Genomic DNA, 21,231 nt, shown 5'->3' with positions numbered 1-21,231 from the left:
CGTTTCACTAGTGTCTGCAGTCCCACGCGTGTCCACCGGGTGACGGTAAAGCACCACATGATATTTCTCCTTTTGGAACTTCTTCAGCTGCGTTGAGCTTTAAATCTTCACCTGTCGCTCCCTTTAAGCTCTAAACTTTGCGGTTCTGTGTGTAGTTTGTTGGTTTGAATATTTTTGATGAATTCTGATGACGATGAGTGAAACTGTCAATGACCAATAGAAAGTTTGTCCATTGTTCTACTGCGTCACACATTTTCATTATTTGTTGTCATTTTTGGGTCTAAACTGGACCAGTTCTGTGAGCTGTTTTGCTTTTTCTGTGGACCAGATATTCCAGGCAGGTTCCATCATCGGACACAGAGGGAGACAGGTCACGTGACAACAGTCAGCCTTTAGTTCTTTATTACAGGAGGATCTGGTTTATATACAGACACGAATCTGCAAAATACTAAAAAGTCTATGAACCCAAAGTACTAAAAAGTCTACATCCACGCACACGCGTGTATTAAGTGTTTATACACACGTGTGCGCGTACGTGCACACTGTATATTCATCTAATAACTGTTAGTTTCTAAAACACCAAAGTAGAGTCACTGAGGCACGGCTTCACCTCCTTTACACCGAGGTTTCCCTGAGCAGGTGTGATGAACTGTTGCAGAAGGAAAAGCATGGAACATGTTAATAACCGGACACAAAAACACTCAGGTTTATTGTCTGACGGCATCAGTGTCTCTGGTTGCATCTGTCTGAGGAGCATTGTGAAACCAGGAGCAGTGTAAATGAGGGGGGGGGGGGGGGGGGGGGGGGGGGGGGGCAGTGAGTGGATGCTGCATTCATCAAACACACAATAGTCAGAAGAGAAGAAGGAAGAACAGAAGCCCGTGTTCCTCAGTGTTGGTGTGGAGACGCCTGTTTGGAGGAGCAGGAAGCAGGCTGGACTCTTCCAGCTGGCTTTAATGCCACTTCTCTTCTGAGAACCTCCCAGCAGCTTTCTCTCCACCATCTTTTTACGCTGAAGCTTTTTGATCATTTCAGGTCAGATGTTCTTGGACTGACCCCAGCAGCTTGGACCCAATATGGCAGCGTGTTCCTCAAAAACGCTCCTCAAACTCTCCCCACAGCTTCATTGCTAAACAGGATTTGGGTTTTTTTGTCCGTGCTAAATGGAAAGTGTTTGTCCTTTGGTGGTCCAACAGGACCACGATTTGGATGGATGGATGAGAATAAAAACAGCTGAAAATGGAAGCGGAGATGTTTCAGAGCACCAGAGTTCAGAAAGAGTTTCTAATCAAACACCGCCTGTTGGGAATGATAAATGGATGAATTTTTATTTAATTTAGACTAATTTTAACATCCTTTATGCCAGTTCCATAGAGCGTGCGCACACACACACACTAGCAAAGATGATATCCAAACAGCCAAATAAATGGGAGTCAAAAGAAATAATTTAAAGCTCATATGTCAGAGTCAAGGTCGAGGGTTTTCTATGGCCCCCGGGATGATATTGATTTATTATTAGAACCGGCCCACAGGCCGCAGATGTTTTACACAGGCCAATACTACATTTCCCACAATGCAACGGTGACAGTCTGAGTGGGAGGTGGCTTCATTTAATTATTTATCAGTAGTCATTAGCATAACAGCAAAAGTTAACTTTCAGATACCCATACAATGGCGAAACGGAAGGTGGACACTGAGAACCGGGGGTTCAAACAAGGTGGGAGTGGGAGTACATGTTCACGGAGGCAGCTGGGAAACCTGGGTGTCTTCTGTGTGGAGAAAGGGTGGCGGTAATGAAAGAATATCATCTGAGACGGCATCATGAAACTAAACACGCGGACAAAGACAAGAATATGGACGTGGAACAAAAGCTACAGAAGGTTGAGGAGTTAAAACCAGGCCTCAAATCTGGACAGGCTCTGTTCAGAAAAGCCAAATCTCAAAGCGAGGCTGCTGTCAAGGCCAGTTGATTCTGGCAGAAGAGATCGCTCAATCAGCCCGGCCATTTCCAGAGGGGGATTCCATCAAACACTGCATGCTTAAAGTTGGTGAGCAAGTTTGCCCAGACAAAAGGCAACTCTTTTGAAACGGGAGCCTGAGCAGAAACACCATTGTTGTCCCTCAATCTAAAAGAGCAGCTGGAGAAAAAGGGGAAAGATTTCATGGCATCTTCCCTGGCTGTGGATGAGAGCAGCGACATTAGAGGGGACTCCAGCCTCAACGTGACAGAGGAGTTTCTGGCGTTACGTCCTGTGCACGGCACAACCACAGGACAGGATTTGTATGAAGAGGTGTCGAGATGTGGAAATGAGATGGAGCTGCCTCGGGAAAAACTGGTGGGTTGGACAACAGACGGAGCACCTGCCATGTGTGGACACAGGAGTGGACTGGTGGCCAAGATACGGGAGAAGATGCAGGAGGAAAATGTTACGGCTGAACTGGCAGCTCATCATTGCATCATACACCTGGAATTGTTGTGTGCTGAAGCCCTGAACATGGAACATGGAATGTTCACCATCACGCACGCAGTGAACTTTATCAGAGCCAAAGGTTTAATTCAGCGCCAGTTCAAGGCGTTTCTGAGCCAGTGGCAAACGCAGCGTGGTGATTTGCCCCATCACACTGGTGCGATGGCTAAGCCAGGGAAAGGTGCTGCAAAGATGTTTCCAGCTTCCTGAGGAGATCAGATGTTCTTGGACAGCAAAGGGAAAGACACGACTCAACTCCCAGACCAAAGGTTCTTGTGTGAAACGGCTTTTCTGTGGGACATTCCGAGTCATCTGAATGCAATGAAGCTGCAGCTGCAGGGTCGGGGTGGTGTCCCCTCTGATATGTACAGTACAGTGAAGGCCTTTAGAACCAAACGGACTCTGTGGGAGGCACAGATGCACAAAGGAAACTTGAGCCACTTTCCCAGCTGCCAGACCCTGAAAGAGAAGCTCTCTACCAGCGTGTTCCCGAGCGCACAGTTTGCTGATTAAATGAGTGTTCTCGCCGCTGACTTCCCACGCCGAGTCACTGACTTAAAAGCACCAAAAAGCAGGTTTGAACTGCTCAGCCGTCCGTTTGAGGTTGAGGTGGAAAGCTCAGCACCAAAGCTCCAAATGGAGGTGATTGAGCTCCAATGCAGTGATGCCCTGAAGGCAACACATGGGGCAGTGGGTGCTGCGGAGTTTGCCCGTTTCCTCCCCGACACACATCCAGGCTGCTCCAACGTTGCCTGTGTTGGGCAGCACAGACCTGCGGGAACAACTGCTTTCTTTGATGAAGCTGAACAAAACATCACACAGAAGTGGACTTCCTGCTGAACACCTTCACTCAATGTGAGGAGTTCCTCAGCCGGACCCCCAACATTGATGAACTCGTCCAGAAGATGAGACACCACCAGTATCAGCCTCAAACAAGTGAACATTAAGGTGCAATAACACATTTTCAATTATTACTCAGTTCAAGTTTAAAAGTTAAAGGTAAATTTAGCCCACTTTTGCTAAATGAGAAAATCTACTGATGGTGCCTTGAATAATACCGCTTCATTCATTTAATGTTCATGTTATGGGGATTTTTATAGAAAGCAAATTTGTCTTTTGTGCCTCTTGAAAATTAAAAATGACTGACAGAGCCATAAGAAACTATTGCTTTATTTATCTGATCATATTGTAATATATTTGTGAGGTTTTCAGTTGGTTCAATTTGTTTCACTAGACCAGGGGTCACCAACACGTTGCCCGCGGGCACCCGGTCGCCCGTCAGAACCACCTGAGTCGCCCACCGGCCTGTTCTAAAAATAGCTCAAATAGCACCACTGACCAATGAGCTGCATCTCATTTATTTTGTTTGCTATTCTTGTTTAAATCACACTTACAAACTGGAAATAACAATATATTAAAAAAACTTTAAAAAATGTTTAATATAAATGAACTATGACCTAGTATAGTTCAAAGGTCAGTATGATGCGCATGACCAAAACGTAGCGTCTACGCAGATCGCTACGATCAAACAGCCTAGCGGGCGCAGCCAAAACGAGATGACTGACCCATAAAAAGATGGCAGAAAAAAGAAAGAAGACGGATCATTTTCACCACGAGAGTTTCTTTCTCCACAAGAGAAGAACTTCTCACACTACTGCCCCTAAAGACAACTACGAGGGGAGTTGACACATATAACGAGGGGAGTTGACATATATAACGAGGGGAGTTGACATATATAACGAGGGGAGTTGACACATATAAAGAGGGGAGTTGACATATATAACGGGGGAGTTGACACATATAAAGAGGGGAGTTGACATATATAACCAGGGGAGTTGACACATATAACGAGGGGAGTTGACATATATAACGAGGGGAGTTGACACATATAACGAGGGGAGTTGACACATATATAACGAGGGGAGTTGACACGTATAAAGAGGGGAGTTGACATATATAACGAGGGGAGTAGACACATATAACGAGGGGAGTTGACACATATAACGAGGGGAGTTGACACATATATAACGAGGGGAGTTGACAGTATAAAGAGGGGAGTTGACATATATAACGAGGGGAGTAGACACATATAACGAGGGGAGTTGACACATATAACGGGGGAGTTGACACATATAACCAGGGGAGTTGACACATATAACGAGGGGAGTTGACACATATATAACGAGGGGAGTTGACACGTATAAAGAGGGGAGTTGACATATATAACGAGGGGAGTAGACACATATAACGGGGGAGTTGACACATATAACCAGGGGAGTTGACACATATACGAGGGGAGTTGACACATATATAACGAGGGGCGTTGACACATATAACGGGGGAGTTGACACATATAACCAGGGGAGTTGACACATATAACGAGGGGAGTTGACACATATATAACGAGGGGAGTTGACACGTATAAAGAGGGGAGTTGACATATATAACGAGGGGAGTAGACACATATAACGAGGGGAGTTGACACATATAACGGGGGAGTTGACACATATAACCAGGGGAGTTGACACATATAACGAGGGGAGTTGACACGTATAAAGAGGGGAGTTGACACATATAACGAGGGGAGCGGCCCACTACAGACGGGGCTCCCGCTATGAGCGGCCCACTACAGACGGGGCTCCCGCTGTGAGCGGCCCACTACAGACGGGGCTCCCGCTACGAGCGGCCCAGTACAGACGGGGCTCCCGCTGAGAGCGGCCCACTACAGACGGGGCTCCCGCTGCGAGCGGCCCACTACAGACGGGGCTCCCGCTGCGAGCGGCCCACTACAGACGGGGCTGCTGCTATGAGCGGCGTGATATCACTCCGCGTCTGCGCAACCACCACAACCTCCTATCTTTAGTATTGCTGCGCCAACTGGTGGTCTTTTGGGTTGAGGATAACGGTGATCTATATGTACCTATATGTAGCTATAGCGTCATTGGCTCCACTCCAGCCACTCCTGGTAGTTCCTCAAAAACACTGAGTTTCTAGTGGATGCACAATCTGTGGAAGCCAACATAGAAACTTCTGAAGAGCCAAAGTTCTTGCAACAAAAATATAGTCCCCAATTAGGTTGTTTTGTTATCACACGACCCCGTCCCCATTATCTTAAGAGAATATAAGAGAATGAGTGGAGACAGAAGAGAGAATGAGACGTTTTTGGCGCGTGTTGCTCTTGATTTAGTGTTTATTTTTGCAGTAAACTTAAAGGAGGTCTTTTCACTTTATGTTTGATTAAATTTAAGCTGATATTCCATTCTTGACATCTTTAAATTTACAGTATTCATGGGAGATTTATTTGGTCATTTTGCTTCTTTTTATTTCCTATTTCCACATTTATTCATAGTTTTTATTAGATTGCAATAAATCCTATAACATTGAACAGACTGACTAAAGTCAAATGACCTGTGGTTCCCACCGATAGCCGTCATTCTGATGGGTTTTTGCTGGCTGCAGCTGAAATATTCCAATGCTCCATGTCACAGAGACAGTAAATACTAAACCCTAAAGATTCTGAAGGCATGATGTAAAATAGTAACGTATAATACAGACATTTGAAGAGACAATTAAGAGAATGTTTCCATGCTTCTAAGAGTGGCCGAGGAGCCATTTAGAACTTTATAAAGATGCATTGTGTGATACCAGGAACTAATTTAACTTCAAGGCAAAGCTGCTTCTGCTTTGTCGACCATCGACTGATCTCCTGAAAGTCCACCAGCGCTTTTTAAAAACGGAATTTTTCATCTATGGAGGGAGTAAACGGCAGATGTTTCCACAGATGCTCTTCACCAGTGGTCAGTGAGTGATGCAGCAGATGAGCGGGAGTTGACTGGCTTCAACCAGCTACTGACTCAATGTCTCCAGCCCATAGTCTGGATTCTCTACGAGAGCAGACAGCAGCTTCACTCCTGAATCCTGCAGCTGGTTCCAACTCAGGTCCAGTTCTCTGAGATGGGAGGGATTGGACCTCAGCGCCGAGGCCAGAGAGCCACAGCTGATCTCTGATAAACTGCATTCCCTTAATCTAAATACAGAAGGGAAACTTTTATAAGGTTATAAGTGAAACCAGTATTCATCTGAAAGGTTAATCAAAGGCATGATCTGTAAATATTTAATTTAGTTACAGGTTAAAAAATGATAGTAATATGTAATGACCACAATTCCAACCTCTCAGGTTTGCACTGTTCCAGAGGAGAATATATATTGTTCTGGCCCTCACTCTTCCCAGGTTCTCCCACCTCTTTCCCTCCCATCTCATCATGGAGATCCATCTCACCTGTGGCTCATCTTTAAAGGCACAACCTGTCTGAGATGACTTCCTGTCTCCCTCACCATCTCCCTCCTCGTTGGCTGGTGTCTACCAGGCACCCTCACCTAGTTTTGTCTAATTTTGGTTACCATCTGTGGGCTTTTTCATTGTCCTTAAATCAATTTATCATGAATAAGTGGTCCCCGTGTGGCCCTCCCTCCTGAAGGAACTGGGCACAACACACACACTCAGAAAGTGTGAGGACCCTCGGATGGAATAATGGACATTTTTGAGAATGGTGTTTACCTCAGAGTTTCCAGTCGGCAGTTTGGAAAGTGGAGAAAACCACAGAGCAGCTTCACTCCTGGATCCTGCAGCTGGTTCCAACTCAGGTCCAGTTCTCTGAGATGGGAGGGATTGGACCTCAGCGCCGAGGCCAGAGAGCCACAGCTGATCTCTGATAAGCTGCAGCTAATCAATCTGAAAAATGCAGGATGAGGTTATACGGAGCAGGTCTGCATGTTATCTGCGTCAGTACTAAACCTACGTTAGTTCTTAGTTGGGTCAGACCTGAATTCACGATATTCCAAGGAATTTTTTTAATGTGGTGCATCACAGCAGTGTTGAGAACAGCCTCACTTCACCATCTTAGCAGCTGGTATTAGGTAGAAAAATGAAGACTGACCTGAGCCTCTCCAGTTTACAGTTTGGACTCTCCAGTCCAGAACAGAGCCGCTTCACTCCTGAATCCTGCAGCTGGTTCCAACTCAGGTCCAGTTCTCTGAGATGGGAGGGATTGGACCTCAGCGCCGAGGCCAGAGAGCCACAGCTGATCTCTGATAAACTGCATTCCCTTAATCTAAATACAGAAGGGAAACTTTTATAAGGTTATAAGTGAAACCAGTATTCATCTGAAAGGTTAATCAAAGGCATGATCTGTAAATATTTAATTTAGTTACAGGTTAAAAAATGATAGTAATATGTAATGACCACAATTCCAACCTCTCAGGTTTGCACTGTTCCAGAGGAGAATATATATTGTTCTGGCCCTCACTCTTCCCAGGTTCTCCCACCTCTTTCCCTCCCATCTCATCATGGAGATCCATCTCACCTGTGGCTCATCTTTAAAGGCACAACCTGTCTGAGATGACTTCCTGTCTCCCTCACCATCTCCCTCCTCGTTGGCTGGTGTCTACCAGGCACCCTCACCTAGTTTTGTCTAATTTTGGTTACCATCTGTGGGCTTTTTCATTGTCCTTAAATCAATTTATCATGAATAAGTGGTCCCCGTGTGGCCCTCCCTCCTGAAGGAACTGGGCACAACACACACACTCAGAAAGTGTGAGGACCCTCGGATGGAATAATGGACATTTTTGAGAATGGTGTTTACCTCAGAGTTTCCAGTCGGCAGTTTGGAAAGTGGAGAAAACCACAGAGCAGCTTCACTCCTGGATCCTGCAGCTGGTTCCAACTCAGGTCCAGTTCTCTGAGATGGGAGGGATTGGACCTCAGCGCCGAGGCCAGAGAGCCACAGCTGATCTCTGATAAGCTGCAGCTAATCAATCTGAAAAATGCAGGATGAGGTTATACGGAGCAGGTCTGCATGTTATCTGCGTCAGTACTAAACCTACGTTAGTTCTTAGTTGGGTCAGACCTGAATTCACGATATTCCAAGGAATTTTTTTAATGTGGTGCATCACAGCAGTGTTGAGAACAGCCTCACTTCACCATCTTAGCAGCTGGTATATAGGTAGAAAAATGAAGACTGACCTGAGCCTCTCCAGTTTACAGTTTGGACTCTCCAGTCCAGAACAGAGCCGCTTCACTCCTGAATCCTGCAACGTGTTGTCGCTCAGGTCCAGAACCCTCAGATGGGAGAGGTTGGACTTCAGAGCTGAGGCCACAGAATCACAGCTGGTCTCTGATAACCTGCAGCCTCTTAGTCTAAAATAACAATTATTTTGAGAGACGACAAATAAAAATCAACATGTACCAGAGCAAAACACAGCTTACAAGCAACAAACCTCTGGTCCTGCACCGGCTTATCTGCCGTATGTTCCTATTTTGGGTTCTTTCAGGGCGGTTGGACAAGATCTACAGCGTATGTAAAGTGTGTGTAGGTCAAAATACCTTCCAAGTTTGTGAGACCACATTTCTCAGTAGCACTCAACTCTTGTCAGGAGTTGGGACAAAGCGACCCACTCCTGATAGCTTGTGGGCGATGCTGCAGCGACCCTGCAATCCCTACACTCTCTGGTGAAACCAAATCAAAGGTTTTAGACACTGCTGGATGCTGGAAGGGTGGCTATAGTCTGGACGCATCGTTCCCCTGACTGCACATTTCTCCAACAATGATTGGCAGCTGGTGTCACTTGTTCTCCTGATGAGAGAAGGAAAGAGAGCCCCCCCACAGTGTGTTTGATTGCCCCACTGCAAGCTCAGTGCTGCCAGAAAACATTGCAGGAGCATCAATTCCCCTCAGGGCATCAACAAGGAGCTCAGGAAAAGGTGCAGCTGCCACCTACTAGAGACAAGCACACTGAGCTGAGATTCAAAGCCCTCTCCTCCCAAGAGAAGAGCTTGTTTGTTGGAGGCTCTTCTGGGCGATACCTGGTGCCACAGCTCCAGCTCAGCCCGTCTCTGGAGCTGAGGTGGAGCTTAGCAAGTTTCATGGTTCTCCACCACTTCCTCTCGCTGTGGACCTTCTCAGCTGGTGGTTTCTGCTCCACCTTCCAAGTTGAGCAGGTGATACTTCTGCATTCCTGCCACCAGTGTCTCTGCAGAAAGAGTCTTCTCTACTGTTTTATACTATATTGTATAAAATTAGGATTTTTGGTTGATGTCTTAGATGTTGTTGACTAAGAGCAGGTTTTTCTTTAATAACATAGAAAGATTCGATGAGAAGAGCAAATGTATTATTTTATGAGCTACTTCCACTACTATTATATACACATACTTCCATATTGTCTTAGATTGCAAGCTGCATTTATTGCATGGTTCATAGAAAGTCATATTTGTGAGGAGAAAAACTCCAATAAGGTCATTTTCTTTAATGACCATTACAACAGAAGGAGGCGATGAACAAACAGATTTATCTAAAAATGTGTGAAAACTTATGGATGGAAACCTTTTTAAAATGGTTGCATTGTGTAGAATCGGTGTAGAATCAACTTGTTGACTTCTGATTGGACTCCAATGGAAGTGAGGTGCAACAATTGTGGATGCTGAAAGCTTCAGATCTTCATGAAGGTTTCTGTGGTTGGACTGACCTGCTGCCCCTTTAAGAGGGAGGCAGGTTTGGGCTTCTGGCTGGAATGAAGCCACCTACGATGAGAATGACTGCAGGCTTTCGGTACCAAGGTTTAACAGGGGGCTCACTTCACACTTGGGCTTTTCTCTTTTTTGGGATGGCTTTTCTCAGGAGAGAAGGGGCATGGCACACTGCAGCAGCTTTCTTTTTGGGTTTTCTAGTTTTCCTTCTGATCTTTAAAAGACAGGAAGAACCATTTTTGATTGGTCTGAATGTTTGGGCGGTTTTGTGGCCAGCCTAAAATAAAACAAGACAAATCTACAACTGATACTTCCTTTCTAGTCACTGATGACCATCCTCACATGGGACAGATTTCCACAACCAATTTAATACTGCAAATCTGTCCTGTGTGGTCTTTTTTCTGAGAACTGTAACACTACGTTTATAACAAAGATCAAACATGGAAACATTTATTGTCTAACTAGTTACACCTGGGAAAGTACTGGATCATCTCTGACTGACCTGAGAGTCTCCAGCTCACAGAGAGGATCCTGGAGAGTACCACAGAGCAGCTCCACTGCTGGATCCTTCAGCTGGTTCTGTCTCAGGTCCAGAACCCTCAGATGGGAGGGATTGGACCTCAGCGCCGAGGCCAGAGAGTCACAGCTGATCTCTGATAACCTGCAGCCACTCAGTCTGGAAAAGGAATCATGGCAAGAAATGATCTCTTATTGGAGGAAAAGTCATGTTACACTTGCTCAAAATCATTATTTCATTTTATTTCATTATTTAATCAGGGCCCTTGGAGTCAGGAGAGCTCTGGCCCCCCACTGATAAACTGGGATATTACAGCAACAACATAGTTAAAAGTATCTATAAAATTGACTTTCAATAGCTCATTTCAATTCATACTAAACTTCTCTTCTCCAAAAGTCAATGGAGTTTATTTTGAAGCCTTTCATTGTTTAGTTGTTATGTCGAAGATAAAAGAAACCTGACCTGAGAGTCTCCAGCTTACAGAGAGGATCCTGGAGAAAACCACAGAGCAGCTTCACTGCTGGACCCTGCAGCTGGTTCCCACCCAGGTCCAGAACCCTCAGATGGGAGGGATTGGACCTCAGCGCCGAGGCCAGAGAGTCACAGCTGGTCTCTGATAAACTGCAGTAAGACAGCCTGGAAAAGGAATAAATGGGGCAAATAAAAACACATTTCTAAATCTGAAAATGAAGAGAAAAGCAGAAAATGTAAAGAAATTTAAAAAAGACCAACAGAGGCCTCCTGACCTGAGCGTCTCCAGTCTGCAGTTTGGATGCATCATTGCAGAAGACAGTAACTTTACTCCGGCATCTGTCAGGATTTTGTTCCAGCTTAAGCTCAGCTCCCGTAGATGAGAAGGGTTTGACGTCATTGCTGAGGCCACAACTTCCAATGACTCGTTGAAAGAAAACTACCAGGCAGTCTGTTGTGTATGAAACAAAAATAGTGAGTCAAACTTTGGGATTTCTAATCAGCTTATCTGAGAATCTACCTAAACACAAATGTAGCTCATTTCCTGGAAAAGCTAAATTCAACACCGTAGAGCAACAGTTTGAACGACCATCAGATCTGAAATGCAACTGAATTATTCTCAACATTTGTCTTATTTTAGAACAGCTCATAATTACTCAATATTTAAAATGATTAGAGCAAATGGATTAAAGAAACGTGCATCTTTTTATCTGTCTATCGGCTCTTTGGATATTTTGCATTTAAGATTAAGATTAAGATTAAGATGAACTTTATTCATCCCCGTGGGGAAATGAATTATAGTAGCAGCGTATGCAGAGTAAAGAGACAGAAAAAATAAATACAGATAAGATTAGAATGTTATAAGCATATATACAGCATATATTATAAGCATATATATGATATATACATAATATAATATATAGATATTATAAGCATTATAAGCATATATACATAAATATAGAATAAATTAGAAATAAAATTACAACATGAACATTGCACAGTTATTGTTATTGGCTGGGTTTGGATGAGTTATACAGTCTGATGGCAGACGGCAGGAATGACTTCCTGTACTGTTCCTTAGAGCAGCGAGGCTGCAGGAGTCTGCTGCTGAAGCTGCTCCTCAGTTTGTCCACTGTGTTATGGAGGGGGTGGGAGGGACTGTCCATGATTGTCCGCAGTTTCAACACCATCCTGTCCCTCACCACCTCGTCCAAGTTATCAAGTCTACAGCCAACAACAGACCCTGCCTTTTTGATGAGTTTGTTGAGTCTGTTGGCATCCTTTGCTTTAATGCCTGCACCCCAGCACACTGCAGCAAAGAAGATGGTGCTAGCCATGACAGACTGGTAGAACATGTGGAGCATCCTGCTGCAAACACTGAAGGACCTGAGTCTCCTGAGGAACTAGAGTCTGCTCATGGCCTTCTTGTAGACAGCATCGGTGTTTGTGGACCACTCCAGTTTATTGTCCAGCTGGACACCCAGGAACCTGTAAGATGGGACTAGTTCCACTTCTTTCCCACTGATGCAGACTGGGGAGGGAGGGGGACTTGCTTTTTCTGAAGTCCACCACCATCTCCTTCGTCTTGGTCACGTTGCGCTGCAGAAGGTTCTCCCTGCTCCACCTGACAAAACTCTCCACAGGGTCCCTGTATTCGTCCTCCTGTCCATTCTCCACACCCCCGACTATGACTGTGTCATCCGAGTACTTCTGGAGATGACATGTCTCAGAGTGGTACTGGAAGTCGGCTGTGTAGGTGGTGAACAGAAAGGGGGAGAGCACAGTTCCTTGAGGAGCTCCTGTGTTGCTCATCAGGGGGTCGGACACACAGCTCCGCAGTCTCACAAACTGTGGCCGACCTGTCATTTCATCCAATTTGTAGGATCGTGCGTCAAGTCTTAATTCAGCGATCCTATCGATGACATCAGAGTCTCTGGTTGCATCGATTGCCCTCAGCTTCTGTTCTATCTGCCTGTTTCCCTTCAAATCATTTTCACTGCACCTTTTGTTGCTAGTGATGAAGTTGCCACCTAACGGGTGTGGAAAGGCTCAAACAACTTTGTAGGTCACATAAAGGCTCCAAACGGAACCGCCACAAAGACCTAAAACACCCATTTAAACCAACGAGGCCGGCTGTTTTTACGTTGAACTAATGAAGCAAAATAGTCACGAGTCATTAGTTAAAATGTGTTTTTCTGTCGTTAGAATACGATGTATACAAACAAACAAAAGTGATTTAATGACATGACAGTAATTTCATGATAGTCAGTTAACTTGTGGCTCCTATTATTCCTGCCTTATGTTGGTTTGTCTGGATTGACCTTTGAACTTATATCCAGCCAGTGTTGAACATTTCTGGATGAATTGTTGTTGTTTTTAATTTATGGACGCTGCAATGGAGATAAAGAATTGAAGGAATGACCACTGGAGGGGGTATTGCTACCTGACATGATCGTCTCGGTTGATTTAAACGCCGATGTCCGGCCCTAAAAATCTTTACTTACACGGCCTTCCTGCAGTTCCTCACAGCTGGAATCAGGCGACGTCGTCCCTCCTCTGAGGTGTTGTACTGCCGCAGGTCCAGCTCATCCAGAACCTCCTCTGACATCTGCAGCAGGTAGGCCAGAGCTGAACAGTGGATCTCTGACAGTCTCCTCTCTGATATCTCCCCTGACTTCAGGAACTCTTGGATCTCCTGATGGACTGACTGATCCTTCATCTCCATCAGACAGTGGAAGATGTTGATGCTTCTGTCTGGGGAGATTCCATAACTGTTCTCCTCCTTCAGGTTGTCGAGGACCTTCTGGATGGTTCCTGGGTGGCTGTTCCTCTGATCCAACAGTCCACCCAAGATCCTCTGATTGGACTCCAGAGAGAGACCATGAAGGAAGCGAACAAACAAGTCCAGGTGGCCATTTTCACTTTTGAGAGATTTCATGAGTGCTCTCCTGAGGAAGCCATCAAGAGATGTGACTGGATCGTTATTTGTGTACAACCCAGCAAACCCGGAAAAGCGGATTGGTTCAGAATATTTTAGGAACTGTCTTATAACCGCTGTGTCTTTCCTGGTGTAACGGTGGAACATGTAGACGGCAGCCAGAAACTCCTGAATGCTCAGATGAACAAAGCAGTAGACTGATTTCTGGAAGATCACACTCTCTCTCTTGAAGATCTCTGTACAAACTCCTGAGTACACCGACACCTCGGAGACGTCCAGTCCACATCGCTCCAGGTCTTCTGAGTAGAACATGATGTTTCCTTTCTCCAGATGTTCAAACGCCAGCCGACCCAACTTCAGAAGGAGTTTTTTATCAGCCTCAGTCAGTTTCCCTGGTCTCTGCTTTCCTCCATACTTCTGCTTCTTCCTCTTTATCTGAACCCTCAGGAAGTGTGAGTAGAGGTCAGTCAGGTTTTGGGCAGCTCTCCTCTCTGGTCTGTGGCCATCATGTCCTCCAGAACTATAGCAGTGATCCAGCAGAAAACTGGGATCAGACACATGATGTGGAGGCTCCTGGAGGCCTTGATGTGTGAGATGATTCTCTTGGACAGATCTTCATCACTGAACCTCCTCCTGAAGTACTCCTCCTTCTGGGAGTCAGTGAAGCCTCGTACTTCTGTGATCCTGTCAACACACGAGGGAGGAATCTGATGGGCTGCTGCAGGTCTGGAGGTGATCCAGATGAGAGCTGAGGGAAGCAGGTTCCCCTGGATGAGGTTCACCAGGAGCACCTCAACGGACGATATTTGTGTGACATCAGAGATGAGCTGATGCTTGTTGAAACCCAGTGAAAACCTGCTTTCATCCAGGCCATCAAAGATGAACAGAAGTTTCCAGACAGTCAGATCTTCTGCTCTGATCTTCTGTAATGTTGGATGGAAAACATGAAGCAGTGAGAGAAGACTGTGCTGCTCATCTCTGATCAAGTTCAGCTCCCTCCATGAGAGCGGAAGCACCAGACTGATGTCTTGGTTCTCCAAACCTTCTGCCCAGTCCAGACTGAACTTCTGCACTGAGAAGGTTTTTCCAATGCCGGCGACACCGTTGGTCAGAACCACTCTGATGTGTCTCTGTTGCTCAGATAAGACTTTGAAGATGTCCTGGCACTTGATTGGAGTGTCCTGGATGTTCTTCTTGGAGGTTCTCTCAAGCTGTCTCACCTCATGTTGTGTGTCCACCCCCTCACTTTGTCCCTCAGTGATGTAGAGCTCAGTGTAGATCTTGTTCAGCAGGGTTCCACTTCCTGCTTCATGAGTTCCTTCAGTCACATGTTCACATCTTCTCTTCAGACTCATCTTATGACCTTCTATCACCTCCTGCAGATCACCTCCTGAACATAAGTAAACCAATGATTTCCATCTATAATAAATCATCAACACAACTCCAAATTCATGACATCACAAATTAAATCTCATATTGAACAGTTTTACTTTGTTTGGGCTTCATTTCAGCATCTCCAGATCTGCTTCCAGATTGTGAACAAGAGGACTCTCCTGGTGGAGCTGCCTGGTCCCAGTTTGATAGGATGTGCTCCCCCCTCTCACTATGAAACACATCTCTATTAGTCCTTTGATTTATAGGATGAAAGAACCTGATCAAGACTCAATATTGTTCCAGCATTTATGTCTGAATTCATCTTTCAGTTTAAACCTGATTCTTGTTTCTAATCAACAATATTCACATTAAGTCTGTAACTATATGACTGTCTGAGGTTTAAGTGTTAAACATCTCCAATAATAAACTCACAACCTGCTGCTGTTAATGTGACTAACAGCTGCCACACAAACACATCATCACCCTTTAGTTTTATTTTTTTCTGACGGGTCACTCTTCAGGGACACCCAGCTGGGCACTGTGGACTCTGCTCTGTCCTCGTCCATCCTGAGGAAACATCAGAAATAGTGATGAGACTGTGATGAAGGTAAATAATCTGTAGAGGTTGTAGTTAAATAATCCCAATTCACTGCCTTTTTATCAAACAGGAACATTTCTAATCCATTCTGGATAACAACTGAATCAATAAATCAGTGATGTCTCTGTATCATTTTCATGTTTTCAGAGTTTAAGCTGCTTTTTTTAACTGTTCCCTGCAGTGAGAAAAGAACTGGCACCTTTTCCAGCCCCTCATCCTGCAGCACTGAATGTGCTCTAAAGTTCTTTCCAGAGCAAACGTCTCTGCACTTGCAGCAACATGTTGTAGTCAGGATCCGTGAGGAGAAAACCGGATACAGGAAACCCCCCACTTTGATCCCAAAACCCAACTGGTGGCCAACGGTGGTCCGGCAACGACGGGGACGCTGGTCCATCGGGCCCACAACACTGGTTTTCCACAGGCCAACATGGTGAAAGGACTGTCTTCAGCTCAGCCACTAAATTATCTGGTGCTACATAAACATACTAGTCAGGACTTTTTAACTTCCCTCCTTTGTTCCCCTCTTCAATTATTTCTATGATCCAAGTCCTCAAAGATCACTGCTCTATTTAAAATAGATGAAAGAAATGACACCCACTCCTGCATTTCTTTCACAGTGGTTCCACAACATAGAACAATAAACCACTGTGAGAAAACGTGCAACATGAACCCAAAATCCTGTTGGTGTCCTGTGATCCTGTGTGGATTTAGTTATTAGTTTATTGTCTTAAATTGGTCCGGCTGAGAGATGCTAACTTGCACACGATTAGATGTTGTTTGACAGGTAATACCAAAATATCCAGCTGTAACCTGCACTGAGAAGGTTTTTCCAATGCCGGCGACACCGTTGGTCAGAACCACTCTGATGTGTCTCTGTTGCTCAGATAAGACTTTGAAGATGTCCTGGCACTTGATTGGAGTGTCCTGGATGTTCTTCTTGGAGGTTCTCTCAAGCTGTCTCACCTCATGTTGTGTGTCCACCCCCTCACTTTGTCCCTCAGTGATGTAGAGCTCAGTGTAGATCTTGTTCAGCAGGGTTCCACTTCCTGCTTCATGAGTTCCTTCAGTCACATGTTCACATCTTCTCTTCAGACTCATCTTATGACCTTCTATCACCTCCTGCAGATCACCTCCTGAAAATAAGTAAACCAATGATTTCCATCTATAATAAATCATCAACACAACTCCAAATTCATGACATCACAAATTAATCTCATATTGAACAGTTTTACTTTGTTTGGGCTTCATTTCAGCATCTCCAGATCTGCTTCCAGATTGTGAACAAGAGGACTCTCCTGGTGGAGCTGCCTGGTCCCAGTTTGATAGGATGTGCTCCCCCCTCTCACTATGAAACACATCTCTATTAGTCCTTTGATTTATAGGATGAAAGAACCTGATCAAGACTCAATATTGTTCCAGCATTTATGTCTGAATTCATCTTTCAGTTTAAACCTGATTCTTGTTTCTAATCAACAATATTCACATTAAGTCTGTAACTATATGACTGTCTGAGGTTTAAGTGTTAAACATCTCCAATAATAAACTCACAACCTGCTGCTGTTAATGTGACTAACAGCTGCCACACAAACACATCATCACCCTTTAGTTTATTATTTTTTCTGACTGTCAACTTTCAGGGACACACCCCACTTGGCACTGTGACTCTGCTCTGTCCTCGTCCATCCTGAGGAAACATCAGAAATAGTGATGAGACTGTGATGAAGGTAAATAATCTGTAGAGGTTGTAGTTAAATAATCCCAATTCACTGCCTTTTTATCAAACAGGAACATTTCTAATCCATTCTGGATAACAACTGAATCAATAAATCAGTGATGTCTCTGTATCATTTTCATGTTTTCAGAGTTTAAGCTGCTTTTTTTAACTGTTCCCTGCAGTGAGAAAAGAACTGGCACCTTTTCCAGCCCCTCATCCTGCAGCACTGAATGTGCTCTAAAGTTCTTTCCAGAGCAAACGTCTCTGCACTGCAGCAACATGTTGTAGTCATGGATCCGTGAGGAGAACCGGATACAGGAAACGCCCCCACTTTGATCCCAAAACCCAACTGGTGGCCAACGGTGGTCCGGCAACGACGGGGACGCTGGTCCATCGGGCCCACAACACTGGTTTTCCACAGGCCAACATGGTGAAAGGACTGTCTTCAGCTCAGCCACTAAATTATCTGGTGCTACATAAACATACTAGTCAGGACTTTTTAACTTCCCTCCTTTGTTCCCCTCTTCAATTATTTCTATGATCCAAGTCCTCAAAGATCACTGCTCTATTTAAAATAGATGAAAGAAATGACACCCACTCCTGCATTTCTTTCACAGTGGTTCCACAACATAGAACAATAAACCACTGTGAGAAAACGTGCAACATGAACCCAAAATCCTGTTGGTGTCCTGTGATCCTGTGTGGATTTAGTTATTTAGTTTATTGTCTTAAATTGGTCCGGCTGAGAGATGCTAACTTGCACACGATTAGATGTTGTTTGACAGGTAATACCAAAATATCCAGCTGTAACCTGGACTGTTGAACAACTCTAATAACTCTAAGAGCTTTTCACCTGTCACAAAAATGTCGCTCTTCCTGCTTCGTCTGAACAGAATACTTTCACTTTTAAAACCTAATCAACAGCTTTATGGCGTATATATTACTACCATTAAAGCATTCTGGGAGGGTTTAAAGTTCTTTTAGGATCAGTAGCAAAGAGCAGAAAAATAAACTAAACTTCACTTAGGAAGACTATTCAACTATAACTAAAGCCAGACTATAAGAAAGTTAAATAAGACCTCTTCATTTATAATGTATAACGATGCTTTGTGCTAAAACTAAATATGAAGTCTTGTTGAATTTTCTTAAGCCAAGAATTCTTCAGCTCTATGCAGCTCTTCAATAGTAACAAAAATGTTTTCAAATCTTGATTTTATCTCCAAACACAACTGTCAATTCTTTTCAATAATGCTCTTCGTTTCCACTCACCTTGTCGGTCTTCAGTCTTCCTGCTTAGTCTGAAAGGAAAACTTTGACCTTTCCTTTTTCCTCTGTTAATGAACAACTTTATGGCTGTTGATTTATATTCCACTACTATAAAAGCATTCTGGGAGGGTTCAAGATGAAAAGTTGTTTTTCTATTTTAATGTCCTAAATATGTTTTTGCATTTAAATGAAAACTGACTAACTTAGTTAAATAAATAAATAAGATTTATGATGCTTCACAGATTTAGAAAGACTTGTAAAAGCAGCATATTTCTGCAGCCCTGGAGTCCAGGAGGAGCAGCAGAGGTCAGAATGTGTCGGAGCGCGTTTAACTATTGTCTGTAGTTCCACGCGTGTCCACCGGGTGGCGGTAAAGCATCACGTGATTTCTCCTTTTTGGAACTTCAGCTGCGTTGAGCTTTAAATCGTCACCTGTCGCTCCCTTTAAGCTCTAAACTTTGCGGTTCTGTGTGTAGTTTGTTGGTTTGAATATTTCTGATGAATTCTGATGGCTGAAACTGTCAATGGCCAATAGAAAGTTCGTCCATTTTTCTATTGTGTCACACATTTTCATTATTTATTGTCATTTTTGGGTCTAAACTGGACCAGTTCTGTGAGCTGTTTTGCTTTTTCTGTGCACCAGATGTTCCAGGCAGGTTCCATCATCGGACACAGACGGAGACAGGTCACGTGACAACAGTCAGCCTTTAGTTCTTTATTACAGGAGGATCTGGTTTATATACAGACACGTATCTGCAAAATACTAAAAAGTCTATGAACCCAAAGTACTAAAAAGTCTACATCCACCACACGCGTGTATTAAGTGTTTATACACACGTGTGCGCGTACGTGCACACTGTATATTCATCTAATAACTGTTAGTTTCTAAAACACCAAAGTAGAGTCACTGAGGCACGGCTTCACCTCCTTTACACCGAGGTTTCCCTGAGCAGGTGTGATGAACTGTTGCAGAAGGAAAAGCATGGAACATGTTAATAACCGGACACAACAACACTCAGGTTTATTGTCTGACGGCATCAGTGTCTCTGGTTGCATCTGTCTGAGGAGCATTGTGAAACCAGGAGCAGTGTAAATGAGGGGGGGGCAGTGAGTGGATGCTGCATTCATCAAACACACAATAGTCAGAAGAGAAGAAGGAAGAACAGAAGCCCGTGTTCCTCAGTGTTGGTGTGGAGACGCCTGTTTGGAGGAGCAGGAAGCAGGCTGGACTCTTCCAGCTGGCTTTAATGCCACTTCTCTTCTGAGAACCTCCCAGCAGCTTTCTCTCCACCATCTTTTTACGCTGAAGCTTTTTGATCATTTCAGGTCAGATGTTCTTGGACTGAGGTTAAACATGTTTGTTCTTGTGCTCGGAGCGAACCGACGATCCTCTAAAGTCAGGCATCCTAAAGGTGGATGTTTTCTGAGGCCTGGAGGCTTTAAAGTGGCGCTTTTACCCACTTGTCCTCGTTCTGTTGGAAACTTGATCCAAAAACCTTTTCTGGAGCTTCATGATCTGTTTTTTGAAGGAATGAAATGGTTTCATCAGCGCTGCCGGGGGCTGAGCAGGCTTCATAAATCTGAAGCTCTGAGATCCTTTAAAGATCTCCTGGAATCAGCAGATGGGGGTTTGATCAAAAACTGTCAGAATCAGTCAAGCTATCAAATCTTGACTCAGTCCAAGCGTGAACCAGTCCATCCAGAGCTGATTATGGCTCAGCCAGGAGGAAAGCACGGCCTGGGGGGGTTCATATGGAGCAGGCACACTCTGGCTCTATTGCTACTGAAAACAGCCCTTCAGCACAGCAGCCTGGAATACAGTTCTGGAGAACACCTGTTCCCACAGAACCTGTTTAAAACGGGACCAGTAAAGATGCCCGGCGTGACCACGACCACGGGGAGAGAGGGGGGGGGGGGGGGGGGGGGGCAGAGACAGGCGGTAACGCCGCTGCCCACCGATTCACCTGGAAACAACAACAACCCCAGCAGCTTGGACCCAATATGGCAGCGTGTTCCTCAGAAACGCTCCTCAAACTCTCCCCACAGCTTCATTGCTAAACAGGATTTGGTTTTTTTTGTCCGTGCTAAATGGAAAGTGTTTGTCCTTTGGTGTCCAACAGGACCACGATTTGGATGGATGGATTTTGATGTTATTGAGAATAAAAACAGCTGAAAATGGAAGCGGAGATGTTTCAGAGCACCAGAGTTCAGAAAGAGTTTCTAATCAAACACCGCCTGTTGGGAATGATGAATGGATGCATTTTTATTCATCTGGTGAATAAAAGACTACCTGGTGTTAGACTGATTATTAATTATAATTGTTAGACTGGTGTTGGATTTAAAAAGTCTCAATATTTGCCAAC

The 21,231-nt window shown here is 44.5% G+C and overlaps 1 pseudogene; it reads right to left on the bottom strand.

Annotated features, from left to right (window-relative positions):
* Positions 1 to 5,642: 5,642 nt before the first annotated feature.
* Positions 5,643 to 15,621, bottom strand: LOC130520423 (NACHT, LRR and PYD domains-containing protein 12-like; annotated as a pseudogene).
* Positions 15,622 to 21,231: the final 5,610 nt, after the last annotated feature.

The sequence above is a fragment of the Takifugu flavidus genome, unplaced genomic scaffold, assembly GCF_003711565.1.
Source record: "Takifugu flavidus isolate HTHZ2018 unplaced genomic scaffold, ASM371156v2 ctg378, whole genome shotgun sequence".
In the NCBI taxonomy this organism is placed as follows: domain Eukaryota; kingdom Metazoa; phylum Chordata; class Actinopteri; order Tetraodontiformes; family Tetraodontidae; genus Takifugu; species Takifugu flavidus.
Note: the sequence above shows the minus strand (reverse complement) of the source record. Positions and strands in the feature narration are given on the sequence as shown.